This window comes from Bidens hawaiensis, unplaced genomic scaffold (assembly GCF_021521415.1).
Source record: "Bidens hawaiensis isolate Kalapana, Puna unplaced genomic scaffold, B.hawaiensis_p1.1 tig00021500_1, whole genome shotgun sequence".
Lineage (NCBI taxonomy): Eukaryota > Viridiplantae > Streptophyta > Magnoliopsida > Asterales > Asteraceae > Bidens > Bidens hawaiensis.
Genome location: NW_027493337.1, coordinates 76,046 through 96,104, shown reverse-complemented (window position 1 = coordinate 96,104; position 20,059 = coordinate 76,046). Strand labels below are relative to the sequence as shown.

At 35.7% G+C, this 20,059-nt stretch overlaps 1 pseudogene across 1 annotated transcript; it reads left to right on the top strand.

The window, feature by feature from the left end:
- The first annotated feature begins 1,958 nt into the window (after window positions 1-1,958).
- LOC143563587 (histone acetyltransferase HAC1-like) lies at window positions 1,959-19,272 on the top strand (annotated as a pseudogene). The gene is made up of 16 exons (XR_013140693.1): window positions 1,959-2,163; window positions 2,248-2,356; window positions 2,430-2,712; window positions 3,336-3,363; window positions 11,536-13,424; window positions 13,519-13,815; window positions 13,910-14,188; window positions 14,572-14,700; window positions 14,816-15,016; window positions 15,099-15,241; window positions 15,601-15,913; window positions 16,024-16,163; window positions 16,928-17,006; window positions 17,091-17,480; window positions 17,961-18,178; window positions 18,724-19,272. The product of XR_013140693.1 is annotated as a histone acetyltransferase HAC1-like (transcript).
- The last annotated feature ends 787 nt before the right edge of the window (window positions 19,273-20,059 follow it).

Here is a 20,059-nt window from a genome sequence, read left to right as displayed (position 1 = left end):
TGGTACAATTGACTAATTGAGTGATATTACATCCCTTTGATATTCTAGGGAAATGTTTAAAACTTTTAGAAGCTTCCTTAGTTCATGGTTTGGGTGTTCTAGTTGGAGTAGGTTTGATATATGATGCATTTAGTAGCGATGAGAAGGTAAGTGTTTTGCTCATTGGTTGTAGAGACAGCTACTGCAGATCATTTATACAAGTCCTGAATATTATAGAACTTGAAATAGATTTGTGCATTATGACGAGTAGAAAAAAGTGCGAAGTATTGGTTTCAAATGTCCAGTGGAAGGTTAGTAGTTGTTTAAAGAGTTAGATGATTATATTACTTTGATGATAAAATGCATCTAGTGTTGGGATATATCTAGGATTTAAGGAGCATAAAACTTTAGTTATTACTAGAAGGCATGCTGGGCTTAAGGGCTTTCATAAGGTATGGATTTTGAAGGAGGATTTAATATATAATCCTTAACAGTTCTCTAGGTAAGTCTTTTAGGTACCTATTATACATATGCTTTAAATCAATGAACATCATAACTAATCATCTTAACCTAACCTAGTCTATCAACTTGCAAATGACTTAATATTGTCCATACGTGCCATGACATTATTGCTGCCCTTCTCTTGCTCAAGTTGGTTTATGTATATCCTGGTTCTGATACTATAGCCAAGTACATATTTTCTTTCAATCTGTTTTCATCAGCGGTGCATAACCATTACTTAATAGTGTTAGGGTAAGTATCACTGCTTGACCCTACTGGTTCAGGGCCGGCTTCTTGATCACCTGATCTAGGTCAAAGTCTCCTTCTGATCTACAACTGATCCTGATGATCTTGGTTAGATTCTGGATGATCAATAGAAAAATAGCAGCAGCGATTTGGCTGCTGATCTTGATCCTGTTTGACTGCTACTGATCGGTTGATGTATACAAACAGCTAACTGCTGCTGCTGACCTGCTGTTAATGGCACAAACAGGAACATGCACACACACACACACAATCACAGAAACCACGAAACAGAAAGACAGAGCATGAAAGATTTAGTGTGGTTGCACGCGCCTAACTTGCGCTTCAGGCTGTTTTTCAGAGTGCCTTAAGCGCCTCAACTATGCTTTTTGGACAATGTGCGCCTTAGGTAGACAAAAGCGAAGCACCTCAGGCACGTTTTTGAAAACCAACTGACCTACAACTACGGTCTGTACTAGACGAGCCAATATTATCTCTGAGGTGGTAAAAATTACAATTACAAGAGACCTAAATTTATGGACTTACTAAACAATATCAGGGCTGCCCTTAACCGACCTAGGTTAGGGCCGGCTGCCACTAAACTTAATCAGCGGCCATACTTAACAAATAGCTCAGTACCTTAAAACTATCTTCCCCGAGGCATATTTGTTTCATGTAATTTGACATTCTGCCACCTTTCACTTCTATATCATAAACTCTACTTGCGTCACATGTTTTGTTCTACCATCAAGAGCATGTTTGGGATTGAGTTTGAAAAGTGCTTATGGCTTTTCAAAAAGCCATTTTGAAAAGCCAGGATTTGGGGCTTTTGAAAAACTGCTTTTTAACCCTTTCAAAAAGCTAAAATAAAAGGTTTTTTTGTGATTGCCAAACACCATTTAACTTATTGGCTTTTTGAAAAAGCCAATAAGCCAATAAGGTGGTTTCAAACTCAATCCCAAACACGCCCCAAATGTTGTGGGTGTTAATGATTTTGTAAATTATTGAGATTGACATACTATCTCTGGCACATAGACAGTACATGGCAACGATATTGGTAACGCCATTGTCTGTAATCACCTTTCCAAAGGTGATAGTTTTAAACATAAATGGAAGGCCTACTGAAGTTTTATTATTGCTGTGGGCATGTGATTTTCTTCAGGAAACTGAAGCAGCTTGACAATATTTGGTGTTGATTGAATGTCTTAAGAGTGGTGTTTTGTGCTACCCGGGTATCATATCTACTAGTTGACACGATAAGATGAATTTGCCGACACATATGTCTGGACAGTTTTCTGGGCAGGTACCAAATCAATCCGGGACTTCAATGTCTACAGTGCCACATCAGCAAAACATAATGCAAGGCTCTGGAGGTCAGCGTAGTACACTCAACATGGAGCCTGGTTTAGTGAGTGCTCGGCGGTATATACAAGAGAAAATGTAAGTTGGTCCTTTTCTGCATTTCATTGCATGTTCAAGATATTTGACAGCCAAATCCTGATGATATATTATCTTCTTCTGCAGCTATGATTTCTTAATGAGGCGACAACAAGCTCAGGAGCTAAAACCAAAGAAGGTGATCGACATTGTTAGACGTTTAGAAGAAGGCCTGTTTAAAACTGCAACCACCAAGGTTTTGTTTTTTCTTCTTTGATTCACTCTATTTAATATAAAACTATAAATTCATTTCTCCTTTTTTGTTTTAGGAGGAATACATGAATATAGAAACACTGGAAAACCGTTTACATGTTTTGATCAAACGCCTCCCCTTCAGTAACCACAATCAACAATATCCACATGGAAGTACTTCTGTTCCCCCGGGTACTATGATTCCAAATCCCGGTATGCCTCAAAGTGGGAACTCAAGTATTATGGTTCCATCATCTATGGATACCATGGCGTCACCAGCTGTTAACACGGGGAACTTTATGCCAATTAACACTCGGATTCCTACTGGGATGCACAATGGTTCAATAAGTTCATCTGATGGTAAATTGCTAAATTTTTTCTTGATTTTGTTTTAATTTCTGTGTAGGCTTGTAAACGAACCGAACAAACACAAACGGAGCATGTTTGTGTTTGTTCGTTTAACATTAACGAACAAACAATTGAACGAACAAGGTTTTGTTGTTCGTTCGTCACGAAAGTGAAAACGTTTGTGCTTGTTTTTGTTCTCTCGTTAACAATATAAATGCACTGTTCACAAACGTATACGGACGGACATAACTGACCTAAAAGGCTAAAACTAGTTAAAAGTAATATAAAGAACAATGTGTTGGGTCCAAAAAGTTATTATAGTTATACTAAGTTGTAATGGGCCAAACCGTTTTAAATGATTATCTTAACGAATGTAAAAGAATGAACTTAAAAAAAACGTAAACTAACGAACATAAATGAACGTTAACGAAGGAACATAAACGTATGTTCACGAACATAAATGAACTAACAAGACATGTGCTCATGTCTGTTCGTTAACTAAATGTACAGTATATCTTGTGTGAACATAAATGAACTTCCCACCGAACTGTTCACTGATATTTGTTTACAGGCCTAGTTCTGTGTGTTACCAGGTGTTCTTCTACTCTGCATTACAACTGTATCCTTTTATGCAGGTTTGATTAACGGTTATCAACAGCCAATATAATAACCCGGAATGCTTCTAAGATAGTAATAGTCTAATAACTCTAAAATTTTAGAAATTGTATACGAATACTTATATTTGAGTTTTGATATTTTTTCTTATGTTTCAGTTAGAATCTATTACGAGGAAACAATTAATAATTTAAATAAAGTACGTCACATAGAAACATGAATATAATCAAATATTCGATCGGCACGTGTTTTATTCCACACCAAGATAATTTGAATGCCTTGACTTAATCTTTTCCTATTAATAAGTCTAAATTGTGTCAACAAACTAGTCTAAAAATCTGGATGACGAAACCTTTAATTCAAATTTCTAATCGGCAATATATATTCCTATAAAAACTCTCCTTGCTCATAATAACCGCACAACCTCCATCCATTGATGCGCTAGCAAGAAACCATCGCCTGATCACTACCACCAACGCCCGCTGCAAGTCAGACATCAACGCCGTTTTCGTTAGTTTGCATTTAGTTTCAGCGGCATAAGCCGTGCACTGCCACTCGTTTCTGGTTCCCTCAAGCACCGACCACCGTTCTCCCTCCACGAGTAAGTCACCACCCGCACCACGTACCACCACTGTTTAAGTTCCGCCTTCGATTTGTTCTGTTGAGAGAAACCGATTTAGTCACTGTCACTTTTACGTACATCACCGACTTGTTTCGACAACTAAGGTAACCGTCCGCACCTTTTCTTCTATTTCATACCCCTAGTTAAGTTCTTCGGATGTAGGCCTATGATCGTTGATTTGTTCCGGCGATAGAAAACATTGTTTGATCGGAAACTTGGTATTGAAAACACATGCATGAGGAAAATAGTTTATGTGTGTTCGTTACTTGTTGTTGCTTGCTAAATGACTAGTTCCAGATTAACAATTAAATAGGTTGTAGTGTTCATGTGCATGTTAGTGTACATTGGCTAAAGTCAACTGAAGCACCTCTACGTAGAACTTTAAATCAAGTTTTGAAAATTGGATATTTTTAATAATAAATTAAACTTGAAAGTCTTTGTGATTATAAGTAAATAAATAAATAATATTTCAAGTCTAGTACTTTATTCTCTTATAATGAAGTGGAGATTTAAAATTCAACATTTACTTATTGATATTTATTTTTGGAAGCTTTAATAATCTTAAATAACTACTTAGATCGATAAGCATACGACCAAACATGTTTTATGGATTCTTAAAAGAGTCCACCCAGGAAAAATCAACGAATCATGAGTCGTAATGTATGTTCGTATATCTAAATTAAAATGTAAATAAACCATAGGTCCTTATAATTTTTGGAGTCGAGCCAATTTGGTTATTTTTGCTTAACAACTAAGGTACGGATTCTGTTTTTGTTTGCTCTTAGTATTATTTATATTCCGTTATTTTGTAGTACGGTTTCCGTTTACTTTTAGTCATAGTATATTAACTCTATTTCGTTACTTCATAGTACGGATTCTGTTTTTGTTTCCTTTTAGTATTATTTATACTCCGTTACTTTGTTGTACGGATTCTGTTTTTGTTTCCTTTTAGTATTATTTATACTCCGTTACTTTGTTGTACGGATTCTGTTTCCTGTTACTTCGTAGTACGGATTCTGTTTTTGTTTCCTTTTAGTATTATTTATACTCCGTTACTTTGTTGTACGGATTCTGTTTTTGTTTCCTTTTAGTATTATTTATACTCCGTTACTTTGTTGTACGGATTCTGTTTTTGTTTCCTTTTAGTATTATTTATACTCCGTTACTTTGTTGTACGGATTCTGTTTCCTGTTACTTCGTAGTACGGATTCTGGTTTCTGTCACTCATAGTATAAATTTTATTTTGTTACTTTGTTGTACGGTATCTGTTTTTGTTCACTTTTAGTATTGACTCTATTCCGTTACTTTGTAGTACGGATTTTCGTTACACGTCGGTTATATTTTGAGTTCAGTTATTTTATATAATATATTTTAGTTATACGACTTTAGTTCAGTACTCTGTTACCCGAGCATTTCTGACTTGTCGTTGGGGCGTCAACGACATGGCACTTATCGTGACAGTGCGTAATCAAAGTTCACGGCGTCTCTGAAAGTACTCATGTAGTACCTTGGCCACTTAGAGGCGTATAGATCGATCTTAGCTCCGACTCCTGACTCCTGACTCCTGACATGGCACTTATCGTGACAGTGCGTAATCAAAGTTCACGGCGTCTCTGAAAGTACTCATGTAGTACCTTGGCCACTTAGAGGCGTATAGATCGATCTTAGCTCCGACTTCTGACTCCTGACTCCTGACTCCTGACTTCTGTTTGAGATGGAACAATGTGTGCACGCCACCCACACCGTCTCCTTGGTGCATGGACTAGCTAGCTGTGTACCCCTCTGTTTAGGCTCTGGGTGCTTCCGTATTACACGACCTATTTATTTTAACATCATCGTCGTGTATTTTAGTAATTATATTTTGTTTCGCTGTATTTCTGGTCTGTTTTGATATGTGTATATGCACTTGATTAAATTTGAGTATATTCAGATTACGTCCCGATCGTGTATCGGATTATGTTTCGCATTTAATTATAGTTCGGTCTAAAACGTGGTTTTATATCCGCAATAGTTTCAGTTTTATTTCAGTATGTGTTTTGTCTTATGTATGCCTTTACCTGCACTATTGTTCTCTCCGTTACTGGGCAATTTTTGGCTCAGCCGTATTTTCTTGTTTGTGTCTGTCTTATTTGCTAACAGGTAATTCGAGAAATCGGGGAGATCAGTGATGAGAGAGAATAATGAAGTTCAAGTTTTTAAAAGTTAATTCATTTTGGTTTAATAATGTGACTTAGGTTGATTTGATATCTGTAATAGTGACACGTCAGCCTGTTCCGGGTTGGGGTGTTACAGTTATGGTATCAGAGCTAAGGCTCTTTCCTGTAGAAAACTTAAACCTTAAAATCAGACTTGTGAGATAATGGGTAGACGCTGGGTTAGGATTACTTTCTTTTCAATTTTCTTGCTCATGATTTTGTGATTTTAAATTTAAGGGTACAAGATCGCTCTAATATTGACCGTACGTTGACATTTATTTCACTTAATGACTTTCTCGTTTATAATAAGTTAAGTGCTTCTACCGCTGTTTTCGCTTACTCTCTACCAAAGAAAACAATAACTTCCGAAGACAATGTTCAACACAGTTGATGAGATCATGATTTGAGTTACTCCTCTATGCCCCATTCAGACTTTGCTATTACATATGACATCAGACGTTTCCGAAACACTTATACTTTTGAATAGATGCGACACTCAGTATTAGTAAGCACGCATAAGATTTTGGACATCGTTTCTTAATTAGTTTTTCATCACGTCTATTTTTATAAAAAAAGGTTAACCATGTTTTAAGATGCATAATGGAAGGACAGTTAGGACGCGGTCGTAAGGTAAATTGACGATTATGGTCGCGAACGTAATCGTGAATTTACAGGTACGTATGTGTGCTACTAAAATCCCATTGTGCCGATAAATGTTTCTCTAATACTCTAATATGACGTCCTAAGTTTTTCATTATTATGTGCTAGTGTTATGTGTTATTTATTTATTAATTATTATATTGATTTATTTAACTAATTGCATATGAGTTAAGAGAAATATATTAACAAACAACATGTGTTCTTTGAATTTTTTTTTGTTACGTTCAAACCTGGATTTTTTTATGCTTATAAGCCACATGGCTCGGCTATTTTTTTTTTATTTATTTTACTTTTTTTTTAAACTATATACTTAATATTTTAAGTATCACTTAGTTAAATTCCAGTAATTTATTTCAGTTATCATATTATATAATTTTTGTATCATGCTCGTTAATGAATATATGCTTTTACCTATCAATTATTAGCCATATGTTTCAGCTACCAGTAATTCGTCTCGAGTTAAACACCCGATATTTGGAATATTAGTTTTAATTTATTTTCTTATATATGAAGCCTAGTATTTTGGTTACACATACAAGATAACAAAGATGTAAATTATGTTACGTATATATTTCTTCTAAAGTTATTTGGGTTAATTCTTGTTTATCAAATTTCGAAGACGAAATATTTTTCTAGGGTGGAAGAGTTGTAATACCCGTAAATTTAGTTTTACAAAATATGATATATTAATGTTTATATAATAATAATAATAATAATAATAATAATAGTTTAAAATTGAAACCTGGATGAGTTCAAACTATTTATCACATGTTTATTATCTTAAATTCCAATCATAATCTTGTTGGCTTCTTCAAATTCAAACCTCCGAATAGATAGGCAGGGAGATGATCAATTCGTTTCTTTTTAAGCATCCTCAAACTCTCTCAAATCCAATCTCAGGAAACCATACTAGTTCCTATTTGAACACGACCTTTGTTTTCGCTACCATCACCGCATCACACCGCCACCATTAAATTAGCCTGGTCCGCCGCTGCACCATCTTGTGACACCGCCACCTCCACCTCAGTTGGAGCTATCGCCGCCCTCCGTCACCTTTCGAATGCCACTCAAATCCATCGCCACCAATCATAGCCACCATGACGCCGCGTACCGCCGCCTCATACTGTCACTGTTGCGTACCATCTGACATCATGCTCCGCTTTTTAACGACTGTTACGCATCCGTGTTCGATTTAGATATGTTCGGTCTCACGGCTATTGAGGTAACAGTCAGATCTCTGTTAATCGTTCTTTTGCATGAGTAATTAGTTGAGTTAATTCCGATTCGTTTCCGACGACCAATATGTTAAATCTGATTTGTTAAAGACCATAAAATACATCATGATTTTGTCACTCAGTAGTGTCGTTATTTGTTTCCTTCTTATAATATATTACATATGAAACCTCAAACAAATTTGTGATAATATGGTACTGTGTGTATATATAAATATATATATATAAATATATATATATATATATATATATATATATATATGATTTTATAAGGTCATCATCACATTAAGCTTTATATATCATAATTTACGTTAAAATTAGTAAATTAAATATGAAGAAAGTTTTAGTCCAACTTGGGAAATTGAAGACATGAACCGTTTTGATTATCCGTACTTGTTTCCATTTTAGTACTCCGTATTTCAGTTTACTTGGGTTTGATTTCGTACGAATTTTGAATTTTTATGTTCTCGTATCCGTTTATGACTCCGTATTCGTTGTGTTTCATTTTATGAAAGTTTAAGATTACCCGTCTCCGTTATATACGAATTTTCTTATTGGAGTTTACAATTTCGAGGACGAAATTATTTTTTAGGGGGGAATAATTATAATAACCCGGAATGCTTCTAAGATAGTAATAGTCTAATAACTCTAAAATTTTAGAAATTGTATACGAATACTTATATTTGAGTTTTGATATTTTTTCTTATGTTTCAATTAGAATCTATTACGAGGAAACAATTAATAATTTAAATAAAGTACGTCACATAGAAACATGAATATAATCAAATATTCGATCGGCACGTGTTTTATTCCACACCAAGATAATTTGAATGCCTTGACTTAATCTTTTCCTATTAATAAGTCTAAATTGTGTCAACAAACTAGTCTAAAAATCTGGATGACGAAACCTTTAATTCAAATTTCTAATCGGCAATATATATTCCTATAAAAACTCTCCTTGCTCATAATAACCGCACAACCTCCATCCATTGATGCGCTAGCAAGAAACCATCGCCTGATCACTACCACCAACGCCCGCTGCAAGTCAGACATCAACGCCGTTTTCGTTAGTTTGCATTTAGTTTCAGCGGCATAAGCCGTGCACTGCCACTCGTTTCTGGTTCCCTCAAGCACCGACCACCGTTCTCCCTCCACGAGTAAGTCACCACCCGCACCACGTACCACCACTGTTTAAGTTCCGCCTTCGATTTGTTCTGTTGAGAGAAACCGATTTAGTCACTGTCACTTTTACGTACATCACCGACTTGTTTCGACAACTAAGGTAACCGTCCGCACCTTTTCTTCTATTTCATACCCCTAGTTAAGTTCTTCGGATGTAGGCCTATGATCGTTGATTTGTTCCGGCGATAGAAAACATTGTTTGATCGGAAACTTGGTATTGAAAACACATGCATGAGGAAAATAGTTTATGTGTGTTCGTTACTTGTTGTTGCTTGCTAAATGACTAGTTCCAGATTAACAATTAAATAGGTTGTAGTGTTCATGTGCATGTTAGTGTACATTGGCTAAAGTCAACTGAAGCACCTCTACGTAGAACTTTAAATCAAGTTTTGAAAATTGGATATTTTTAATAATAAATTAAACTTGAAAGTCTTTGTGATTATAAGTAAATAAATAAATAATATTTCAAGTCTAGTACTTTATTCTCTTATAATGAAGTGGAGATTTAAAATTCAACATTTACTTATTGATATTTATTTTTGGAAGCTTTAATAATCTTAAATAACTACTTAGATCGATAAGCATACGACCAAACATGTTTTATGGATTCTTAAAAGAGTCCACCCAGGAAAAATCAACGAATCATGAGTCGTAATGTATGTTCGTATATCTAAATTAAAATGTAAATAAACCATAGGTCCTTATAATTTTTGGAGTCGAGCCAATTTGGTTATTTTTGCTTAACAACTAAGGTACGGATTCTGTTTTTGTTTGCTCTTAGTATTATTTATATTCCGTTATTTTGTAGTACGGTTTCCGTTTACTTTTAGTCATAGTATATTAACTCTATTTCGTTACTTCATAGTACGGATTCTGTTTTTGTTTCCTTTTAGTATTATTTATACTCCGTTACTTTGTTGTACGGATTCTGTTTTTGTTTCCTTTTAGTATTATTTATACTCCGTTACTTTGTTGTACGGATTCTGTTTCCTGTTACTTCGTAGTACGGATTCTGTTTTTGTTTCCTTTTAGTATTATTTATACTCCGTTACTTTGTTGTACGGATTCTCCTTTTGTTTCCTTTTAGTATTATTTATACTCCGTTACTTTGTTGTACGGATTCTGTTTCCTGTTACTTCGTAGTACGGATTCTGTTTTTGTTTCCTTTTAGTATTATTTATACTCCGTTACTTTGTTGTACGGATTCTGTTTCCTGTTACTTCGTAGTACGGATTCTGGTTTCTGTCACTCATAGTATAAATTTTATTTTGTTACTTTGTAGTACGGTATCTGTTTTTGTTCACTTTTAGTATTGACTCTATTCCGTTACTTTGTAGTACGGATTTTTGTTACGCGTCGGTTATATTTTGAGTTCAGTTATTTTATATAATATATTTTAGTTATACGACTTTAGTTCAGTACTCTGTTACCCGAGCATTTCTGACTTGTCGTTGGGGCGTCAACGACATGGCACTTATCGTGACAGTGCGTAATCAAAGTTCACGGCGTCTCTGAAAGTACTCATGTAGTACCTTGGCCACTTAGAGGCGTATAGATCGATCTTAGCTCCGACTCCTGACTCCTGACTCCTGACATGGCACTTATCGTGACAGTGCGTAATCAAAGTTCACGGCGTCTCTGAAAGTACTCATGTAGTACCTTGGCCACTTAGAGGCGTATAGATCGATCTTAGCTCCGACTTCTGACTCCTGACTCCTGACTCCTGACTCCTGACTTCTGTTTGAGATGGAACAATGTGTGCACGCCACCCACACCGTCTCCTTGGTGCATGGACTAGCTAGCTGTGTACCCCTCTGTTTAGGCTCTGGGTGCTTCCGTATTACACGACCTATTTATTTTAACATCATCGTCGTGTATTTTAGTAATTATATTTTGTTTCGCTGTATTTCTGGTCTGTTTTGATATGTGTATATGCATTTGATTAAATTTGAGTATATTCAGATTACGTCCCGATCGTGTATCGGATTATGTTTCGCATTTAATTATAGTTCGGTCTAAAACGTGGTTTTATATCCGGAATAGTTTCAGTTTTATTTCAGTATGTGTGTTGTCTTATGTATGCCTTTACCTGCACTATTGTTCTCTCCGTTACTGGGCAATTTTTGGCTCAGCCGTATTTTCTTGTTTGTGTCTGTCTTATTTGCTAACAGGTAATTCGAGAAATCGGGGAGATCAGTGATGAGAGAGAATAATGAAGTTCAAGTTTTTAAAAGTTAATTCATTTTGGTTTAATAATGTGACTTAGGTTGATTTGATATCTGTAATAGTGACACGTCAGCCTGTTCCGGGTTGGGGTGTTACAGCCAACATCAAATTTCTCCAATAATACAGTTGGAAACAGTTTGATTTCATCGATGGGTGCTCAAAGAATGGCCAGTCAAATGATACCTACTCCTGGATTTAGTAATAATGACAGCACAAACAACCAGTCTTACATGAATATGGATTCTTCAAACAATGTTGTTGGGCTATCAACCATTGACTCTACAACTGTATCTCAACCGTTGCAACAAAAGCAGCACGTTGGTGGTCAAAATAGCCGGATATTACATAACCTAGGAACCCATATGGGTGGGGGAATCAGGTCTGGTTTACATAAGAAACCGTACGAGTTTCCAAACGGGTCAATGAACAGTGGTTTAGGAACGATGGGAAGCTATTTACCTGTCATGAATGGTTCAGGAACCTCAGAAAGCTATGCAACAGCTTCCAACTATGTTCCAGGGTATGAACTCGGTAAACTTGCACGCTTTACATAAGACAAGCTCTCCCATGATGGTCAATCAGTCAACTTTTGTCAACACTCAACAAGGGTCAAACATGAAGCCTTTAATCGATCAATCAGAAAAGATGGATTTCCGGTCTCAGCATGCGTTACAGCAGCCTCGTCATTTTCAGCAGCAACTTGTTCATAATCAAAGTCAAGGTCAAAGTCACCAAAAGCAGCAGTATCAGCATTTACCATATGGTCAGTCCCAGTTGATACCTGATCCTGGTGGCCAACCGCATATGTCTGATCATTTTCAGTCTTCCCAGATGACGAATCACTTTCAAGAGAACATTGGGGATGGTCAATTTGTTGTTGACTCTCAAAACGGTCTTGCTAGCTCAATAGGAGTTCAACCGGGGTCTCTAATGCAGGGTCAATGGCAATCAAGGTCTCAAGATGTGCCACATGTACAAGGTAACATGTTAGACCAAAATGTCAAAGAAGAATTTAGTCAAAGAAACAATCTTTCTTCAGAAGGATCTATAACCCATCAAACTGCTGCCAGTAAACCAACAGACCCACCTAACTCTGGTGCGATTTCTAAATCTGAACCATGAATTACAGTACAAGAATCAACAAAGATGGTTATTATTCTTGCTACATGCTCGTAAATGTGTTCATCCACCAGGAAAATGTCCAGAAACTACTTGCATCAGGGCTCAACAATTGTTAAACCATATGAAGTCATGTAATGATGTGGCTCAATGTCAATATCCTCGTTGTAGAAACACAAAGCTGTTAGTTCATCATCATAGGCACTGTAGGGATCCTAGTTGTCCTGTTTGTGTTCCAGTAAAGCGGTTTGTGTCTGTGCAACTTAAAGGGGCCCCACGTGAAGAGTCTGGTGAACATAGCATAAAAACAAGTCCACCTGTCGTTCCATCTGTTGTTGAAACCTCACAAGATTTAAATCCGACTCTTAAACGAATGAAAATAGAGCCGTCGTCACAATCACTACCTACCGAAAGTCAAACTCCTATAATAGTACCTGTCACCAATGCATCTCAACAAATTCAGGATCAAATTGGTGACACAAATATAACTTCCACGAAAACCGAAGTTACAGGGGTAAAATCGGAAATTTTTGCAAGTTTTGTACATGAAAATCCCAAAAGGACCACGTTGAAGATTCTGGAAACCAAAAGTTTAAAGTTGATCCAGTTGTGCCTACTAGAGCCACTAGTTTACCTAAACAGGAGTTTGTTAAGCCTGAGATAGAGGTAGGACAGGGCCAGTCCCAAGCCCAAACCCAGGCCCAAGCTCAGACCCAGGCCCTGCCCAAGTCAGAAAATGCAGCACTTCCGGTTGAATCTTCTTCTGGAACCAAATCCGGTAAAGCAAATATAAAGGGAGTATCAATGATAGAGTTATTTACACCAAAGCAGGTTCAGGAGCATATCTCTGGTCTCAGGAAGTGGATCGGCCAGGTTAGATTACTAAAATACCCTGGCCTAACTTTGTCTTAAATTAAAAAGAAATTAGTTCTTCCCATTTAATATCTTTTATATATCTGTTGTATAGAGCAAGGCGAAAGTAGAAAAGAATCAAGCTTTAGAACACTCGATGAGTGAGAATTCTTGTCAGTTATGTGCTGTTGAAAAGCTCACTTTTGAACCACCACCTACATATTGCACACCCTGTGGGGGCCGTATTAAAAGAAATGCAATGTTCTACACTGTCGGGGCAGGTGACACCCGTCACTACTTTTGTATCCCGTGCTACAATGACGCTCGTGGAGACACGATTAACGTTGACGGAAGTAATATTCCGAAAGCCAGATTAGAGAAAAAGAAAAACGACGAGGAAACTGAAGAATGGGTATGCTGTATTATTATTATTATTATTATTATTATTATTATATGATTGCTCAGATGAATATTTTATTAAAAGTTGTGGTTTGTCTTTTTTGCAGTGGGTTCAATGTGACAAGTGCGAAGCATGGCAACATCAAATATGTGCATTATTTAATGGTAGAAGAAATGATGGTGGACAAGCGGAGTACACGTGTCCAAATTGTTATGTGGAAGAAGTTGAAAGAGGAGAGAGAAGCCCTTTACCGCAGAGTGCTGTACTTGGTGCAAAAGATTTACCGAGAACCATACTTAGTGATCATATCGAGAGCCGGTTGTTTGGAAGATTGAAACAAGAGAGACTAGAGCGCGCGAGGGTGCATGGTAAAAGTTATGATGAGGTAATAACCATAAAAGTTAATCTTCTCACTTTAATCTGACCAAGATGAAGTATGTAAAATTAGGGCTGTTAACTAACCGAACTTAACAAGATCTTGTTCGTACATAGTACATAACCAGCCAAAACATAAACCAGGTCAAGTACATAGAAATAATTATCCGAACGAACGTTCATGAACAAGTTACCGAACGTTCACGAACAAATGGACCTCTGTGTGTGCTCGTTCGTTTAGTTAATCGAGCAGAATTTCTTGTTCATGTCTGTTTATTTGTTAAATGAATGAACACAAACGAACTTCCTGCTGAATGGTTCACCAACGGTTTGCTGAACGTTTGGTTCGGTTACATTCCTATGTATATTGTGTTTAAATTGTGATTATATCAGGTTCCAGGAGCGGAATCACTCGTTGTCAGAGATGTATCATCCGTTGACAAGAAATTAGAAGTCAAACCGCGGTTTCTTGAAATCTTTCAAGATGAAAACTACCCTGTTGAATTTGGGTACAAGTCAAAGGTATTTATTATAATAATAATAATAATATTAAAAATAATAGTAATAATAATAATAATAATACTTTTGATGTCATCATTATTAAGCCAATTTCTAAACAATGGTTTGCTTGTTTTAGGTCGTTTTGTTGTTTCAGAAAATTGAAGGGGTTGAAGTATGTCTTTTTGGGATGTATGTTCAAGAATTTGGAGCAGAGTGTGAGCAACTGAATCATCGTCGTGTGTATCTTTCTTATTTGGATTCGGTCAAATACTTTAGGCCTGAAATTAGGACTATCACGGGGGAGGCTCTTCGCACATTTGTATATCATGAAATTCTGGTAAGGTGTTTTTTTTAAATCTATTTTATTTTTTTGTTTTATTAAGTTGACCAAGTTTACTGATTTATTTTCATCCTTACAGATAGGTTACCTAGAATATTGCAAATTACGCGGTTTCACAAGTTGCTATATTTGGGCTTGCCCTCCGTTAAAGGGTGAAGATTATATCTTGTATTGTCATCCTGAAATTCAGAAGACACCAAAATCTGATAAACTAAGAGAATGGTACTCGTTTTTGTATTGTTATTGTTATTGTTATTATTATAGTTGACTACACAAATGGTCCATTTGATTTGGGCAAAGTAACACCTTTGGGGTCTACTGTTTGAAAGTGGCAACTTTGGAGTTGTGGTTTCAATTTTGTAACATGTTTGGCCCCCCCCTGTAAAAAGTCAAAGGGTATTTTGTTCATTTTTCTTATAGTTAGCCTTAGAATCCAAACATGTTACAAAATTGAAACCTCAAACTTGCAAACGTTAGACCCGAAAGGTGTTACTTTGCCCAAACCATAGGGGCCGTCTGTGTAACTAACTCTTTATAATGTTATTACTGTTACTAATTGTTTATGTGAATGAATACATTAGGTACCTATCAATGTTGAAGAAAGCTTCAAAGGAGAATATTGTAGTTGGCTTAACTAATCTATATGATCATTTTTTTGTATCTACTGGTGAATGTAAAGCTAAGGTAACCGCAGCTCGGTTACCCTATTTTGATGGAGACTATTGGCCAGGTGCTGCTGAAGATATGATTTATCAGATCCGTCAAGAAGAGGAAGGTAGAAAGCAAAATAAGAAAGGATTTATTAAAAAGTCAATAACAAAAAGAGCTTTGAAAGCTTCTGGTCAAACTGATCTTTCTAGTAATGCATCCAAAGATCTGCTACTGATGCATAAGGTAATTAAAATTTAAGTCTCTTTGCTATTTTACTTTTTGGTTAGTTTGTGTGTTAATGCTTATTTTAATAAAGCCCGTTTGCTCTAGTTTTTGGGATCTATTTGGTGCAGCTCGGTGAATCGATTTCCCCAATGAAGGAAGATTTCATTATGGTTCATTTGCAGCATGTGTGCACTCATTGTTGTATTCTTATGGTGTCGGGAAATCGTTGGGTTTGTCATCAGTGCAAAAAGTTTCAGATCTGTGATAGGTAATAATATCTTAACTTGTTTTCTGGTTTTGGGTTTTCAACTTTTATCAAGAATAGGTCTGTTTAAAAAGCTCGTAGTTTGTGGATCACTCAAACAAAGCTTGCTCGTAATCGGCTTGTTTTGTAAACGAGTTGAGCCAAGCCTACTCGGTCTGTAAACGAGCCAGATTGGTCTGTAAACGAGCTGAGTCTGAGCCAAGGTTGGTGTGACTTGTGGCTCTTTTACAGACCGTGCTATATGTGCCATGTGGTTCTTGCAGTTTTAAACATAAAACTGGTTCTGAAAAGAATGTGTGACTTGAAGCCGTATGACCTTTTTAATGAAAACTAAAAAAATTATCAAAAATGCTTTAAATATTGAAAGTTATTCATTTGGCTTGTTTAAAAGTAAAGCCCAAATTTTAATATGTATAAACTATAAACCAAATTTTGACATTTTTAAAATTATGGCTTTTGTAGTTACTAAATTCTGCACTATCTGTATGTTACGAAAATTATTTTTTATTTGTTTCTATATATATATTAGTAAGTGTAAAATATATAAAAACAACCATGAGCTGGCTTGATATGAGCTCAACATTTCAGCTCGTTAAGATAAACAAACCGAGTAGACTAGGTTCATTTACAACCCTCGTTCAAGAATGGTATTTTTTTCACAATTCTTGACAGAAAAGCTCATTTTCATATTGTCATTATTATTATTACCGCAGCAAAAACATAAGATTAATATAATTACTGTTCAAACTTAACGCTTGCAATTACAGTTGCTATGAAGTTGAACAGAAGCTTGAGGATAGAGAGAGACATCCCGTCAATCATAGGGAGAAACATCCACTTTATCCTGTAAGTTCTTCAATATCAGGATCTCCATCCTATCGATCTTGATTATGATTACAATTATAGTTAAAATTAATAATAATTATGCAGATTGAAATCAATGATGTTCTGGAAGACACCAAAGACAAAGACGAGATTCTCGAGAGTGAATTTTTTGACACCCGGCAAGCTTTTCTTAGTCTTTGTCAAGGAAACCATTATCAATACGATACTCTTCGTCGAGCAAAACATTCATCAATGATGGTGCTGTACCATCTTCATAATCCAACGGCACCTGCATTCGTGACAACATGCAACCGGTGTCATAATGATATAGAAACAGGACAAGGCTGGCGGTGCGATGTTTGTCCTGACTATGATGTCTGCAATTCATGCTACCACAAAGACGGAGGCATTGACCATCCTCATAAGTTGACTCCTCATACCTCCATTGCTGAACGTGATGCACAAAATAAAGAAGCCCGCCAACGTGTTGTACAGGTATGTACTGTGCGCGCACACACACAAACACGTACATATAGGATAAGTATCAGAACTTACAAATATTTTGAATTTTAAGAACTATTAACAATAAAACTAATCATTTTATGTATTTATTTTTATATATAGTATTATTTTGAGGGTATTTCTGTCATTTATTATATGTGATTTTTTGATTACGTATATGTAAATCGGTTATATATATATCATATATATAAATTACATATATGTTATAGTAAATGACAGAACTACCCTCAAATAATATTAAATATATTAACTAAGTGACTAAAATGATTGGTTATTATGAGTTTTTAAAGTTCTTAAATTATTTGTAAGTTCTGAAATGATTCTGATCCTATATATATACACACACACACACACACACACACACACACATATATGGCTTTTTATCCACTTTGTGCTTTGGTTATAAAGTTTCAAGATTGTAACACTTACCTTATTTTGTTTTTGGTATTGTAGTTGAGGAAAATGCTTGATCTTCTGGTACACGCTTCTCAGTGTCGGTCCCCGGTTTGCCAGTATCCAAATTGTAGAAAGGTGAAGGGACTTTTTAGACATGGGATTATTTGTAAAGTACGCGCTTCTGGTGGTTGTGTTCTTTGCAAGAAAATGTGGTATCTTCTTCAACTTCATGCCCGGGCTTGTAAAGAATCCCAATGTCATGTACCACGTTGCAGGTTTGCTCCTTTTGTTTCAATATTATGGAAATGTTGTCATGTTTAGAGTAAAGTACATAGGCATGTAAACGAATACATGCGGGATGTGTTTGTCTGTTCATTTAACCTTAACTGAACAGACGATCGAAACGAGCAATTAAATGGACGGGGTTTCTTGTTCACGTTTGTTAAGAAAAAAACGTGTTCATGCTCGTTTATGTTTATTAGTATACGATATAAATGACGGTTCATGAACGTAAACAAACACAAATTAACGAACATGACTGGACGTAGATGGATGAACATTAACGACATGTAAATGAGCGAATATTAATTAAAATTAAGCGTGGACATCAATCTGATGGGCATAAAAAATTAATAAAATCAGACTAAACTGTAATGGGTAATATTTTAATTTCATAAAACTAGGTTGAAAAAAATTAAAATGAATATACAAACGAGCGAACTGAAAAAGCGTAAGTTAACTAACATAAATGAATGCAAACAAACAAAAGCAAATGAACCAAATATATTCGTCAATCTGTTTTTTTGGATTATGTATACAGGGATCTAAAGGAACATTTAAGAAGGCTGCAACAACAGTCAGATAGTAGGCGACGAGCGGCTGTGATGGAGATGATGAGGCAGCGTGCAGCGGAGGTTGCTGGCGGCAGTGGATGACAAAGTTGTAAATATATCGAAAAGATGTACCATAGCGTGATTCAAAGAAATCTCAAGTGTATTTATAGGCACAGGAACATGACGATGACGATAAAAGAAATGGTAACGAATGAAGGCTCGGCTGTACAAAGGGAGTTGGTTAGTGTTGACATTATTGCATCATCTTCTTCCCTGCGGGTCTGGTTGAGTTGGTTACCAGTGATTCTTTAATTCTTAGATTATGTAATGTTATTATTTATGGTGTGGTAAACTACACCATAAATTACGGAATTCCCGTGTACTTTTAATGTAGCATGATGAAAACACAGCTGTTGTAGATGTTTGAAGGTGAAAAGGAACCAAACAGGAAATATAGTGTTGTAGCATATGATATCTTCTGTAATTTTTTATGAACAGACAGTGGTGAACCTTATTTCTTTCTTTTTAATAGTCTCAAAAAGTCATGGTGTCCTTACAAATATTTTAACCATGATTTTAAAAATGCCAAGTTATATTTCCTTTTTTGTTTAATAAATGTTAAAAGTCAATAGTGTTGATTCTAAAATAGCCAACTTAAAATAGATTCACTGGAATTGTGTTTCTTTTAAGTGACTCATTGGTTATTAAAATATTTAAGATCATTACTTACATTTGAAGTATAAAAAATCAACTAACATTAATGTTAGTAAACTTTCATGTGTTATTAATGTTACTCAACCTTTACACTTTGAAGTTACTTCACCAAAACAATGAGAGGCGAGGGCTCGGCTTGTGGTCCAACTCCAACCAAATCCTTTCCACTTATCAAAATGATAATAGTCTATAACTTTAGTGAAACACTAAAAGAATAGATATTTGAGATGCCCAACATATTTTAGGGATAACACTAAATTTCATAAATAAAAATCCATAGAGATTTTGAAAAACCACATTGAATATTGATATTTTGCTCAAACAATAAAACATAAAACAACACGAAAGATGAAGCAGATTTAATTTTGATGCTAATTCATTTTTCATGCTAGATTTCGTTATCATTTTCCCCAAATAAATTATTATGGCAGAAGATACTTTACCTAAAATCACATCCAAGTTTTTATTTGATTACAATATCCAAAGATTAGCATCAAATTTGAGGATTCCTAGCCTTGTCAATGATAAGACTTGAACTGCGACTGCTTAGAGTGATCAATTTGATTGTTATATTTTTCCCATCAATAATCGTTAGCAAAGGCTAAGGCC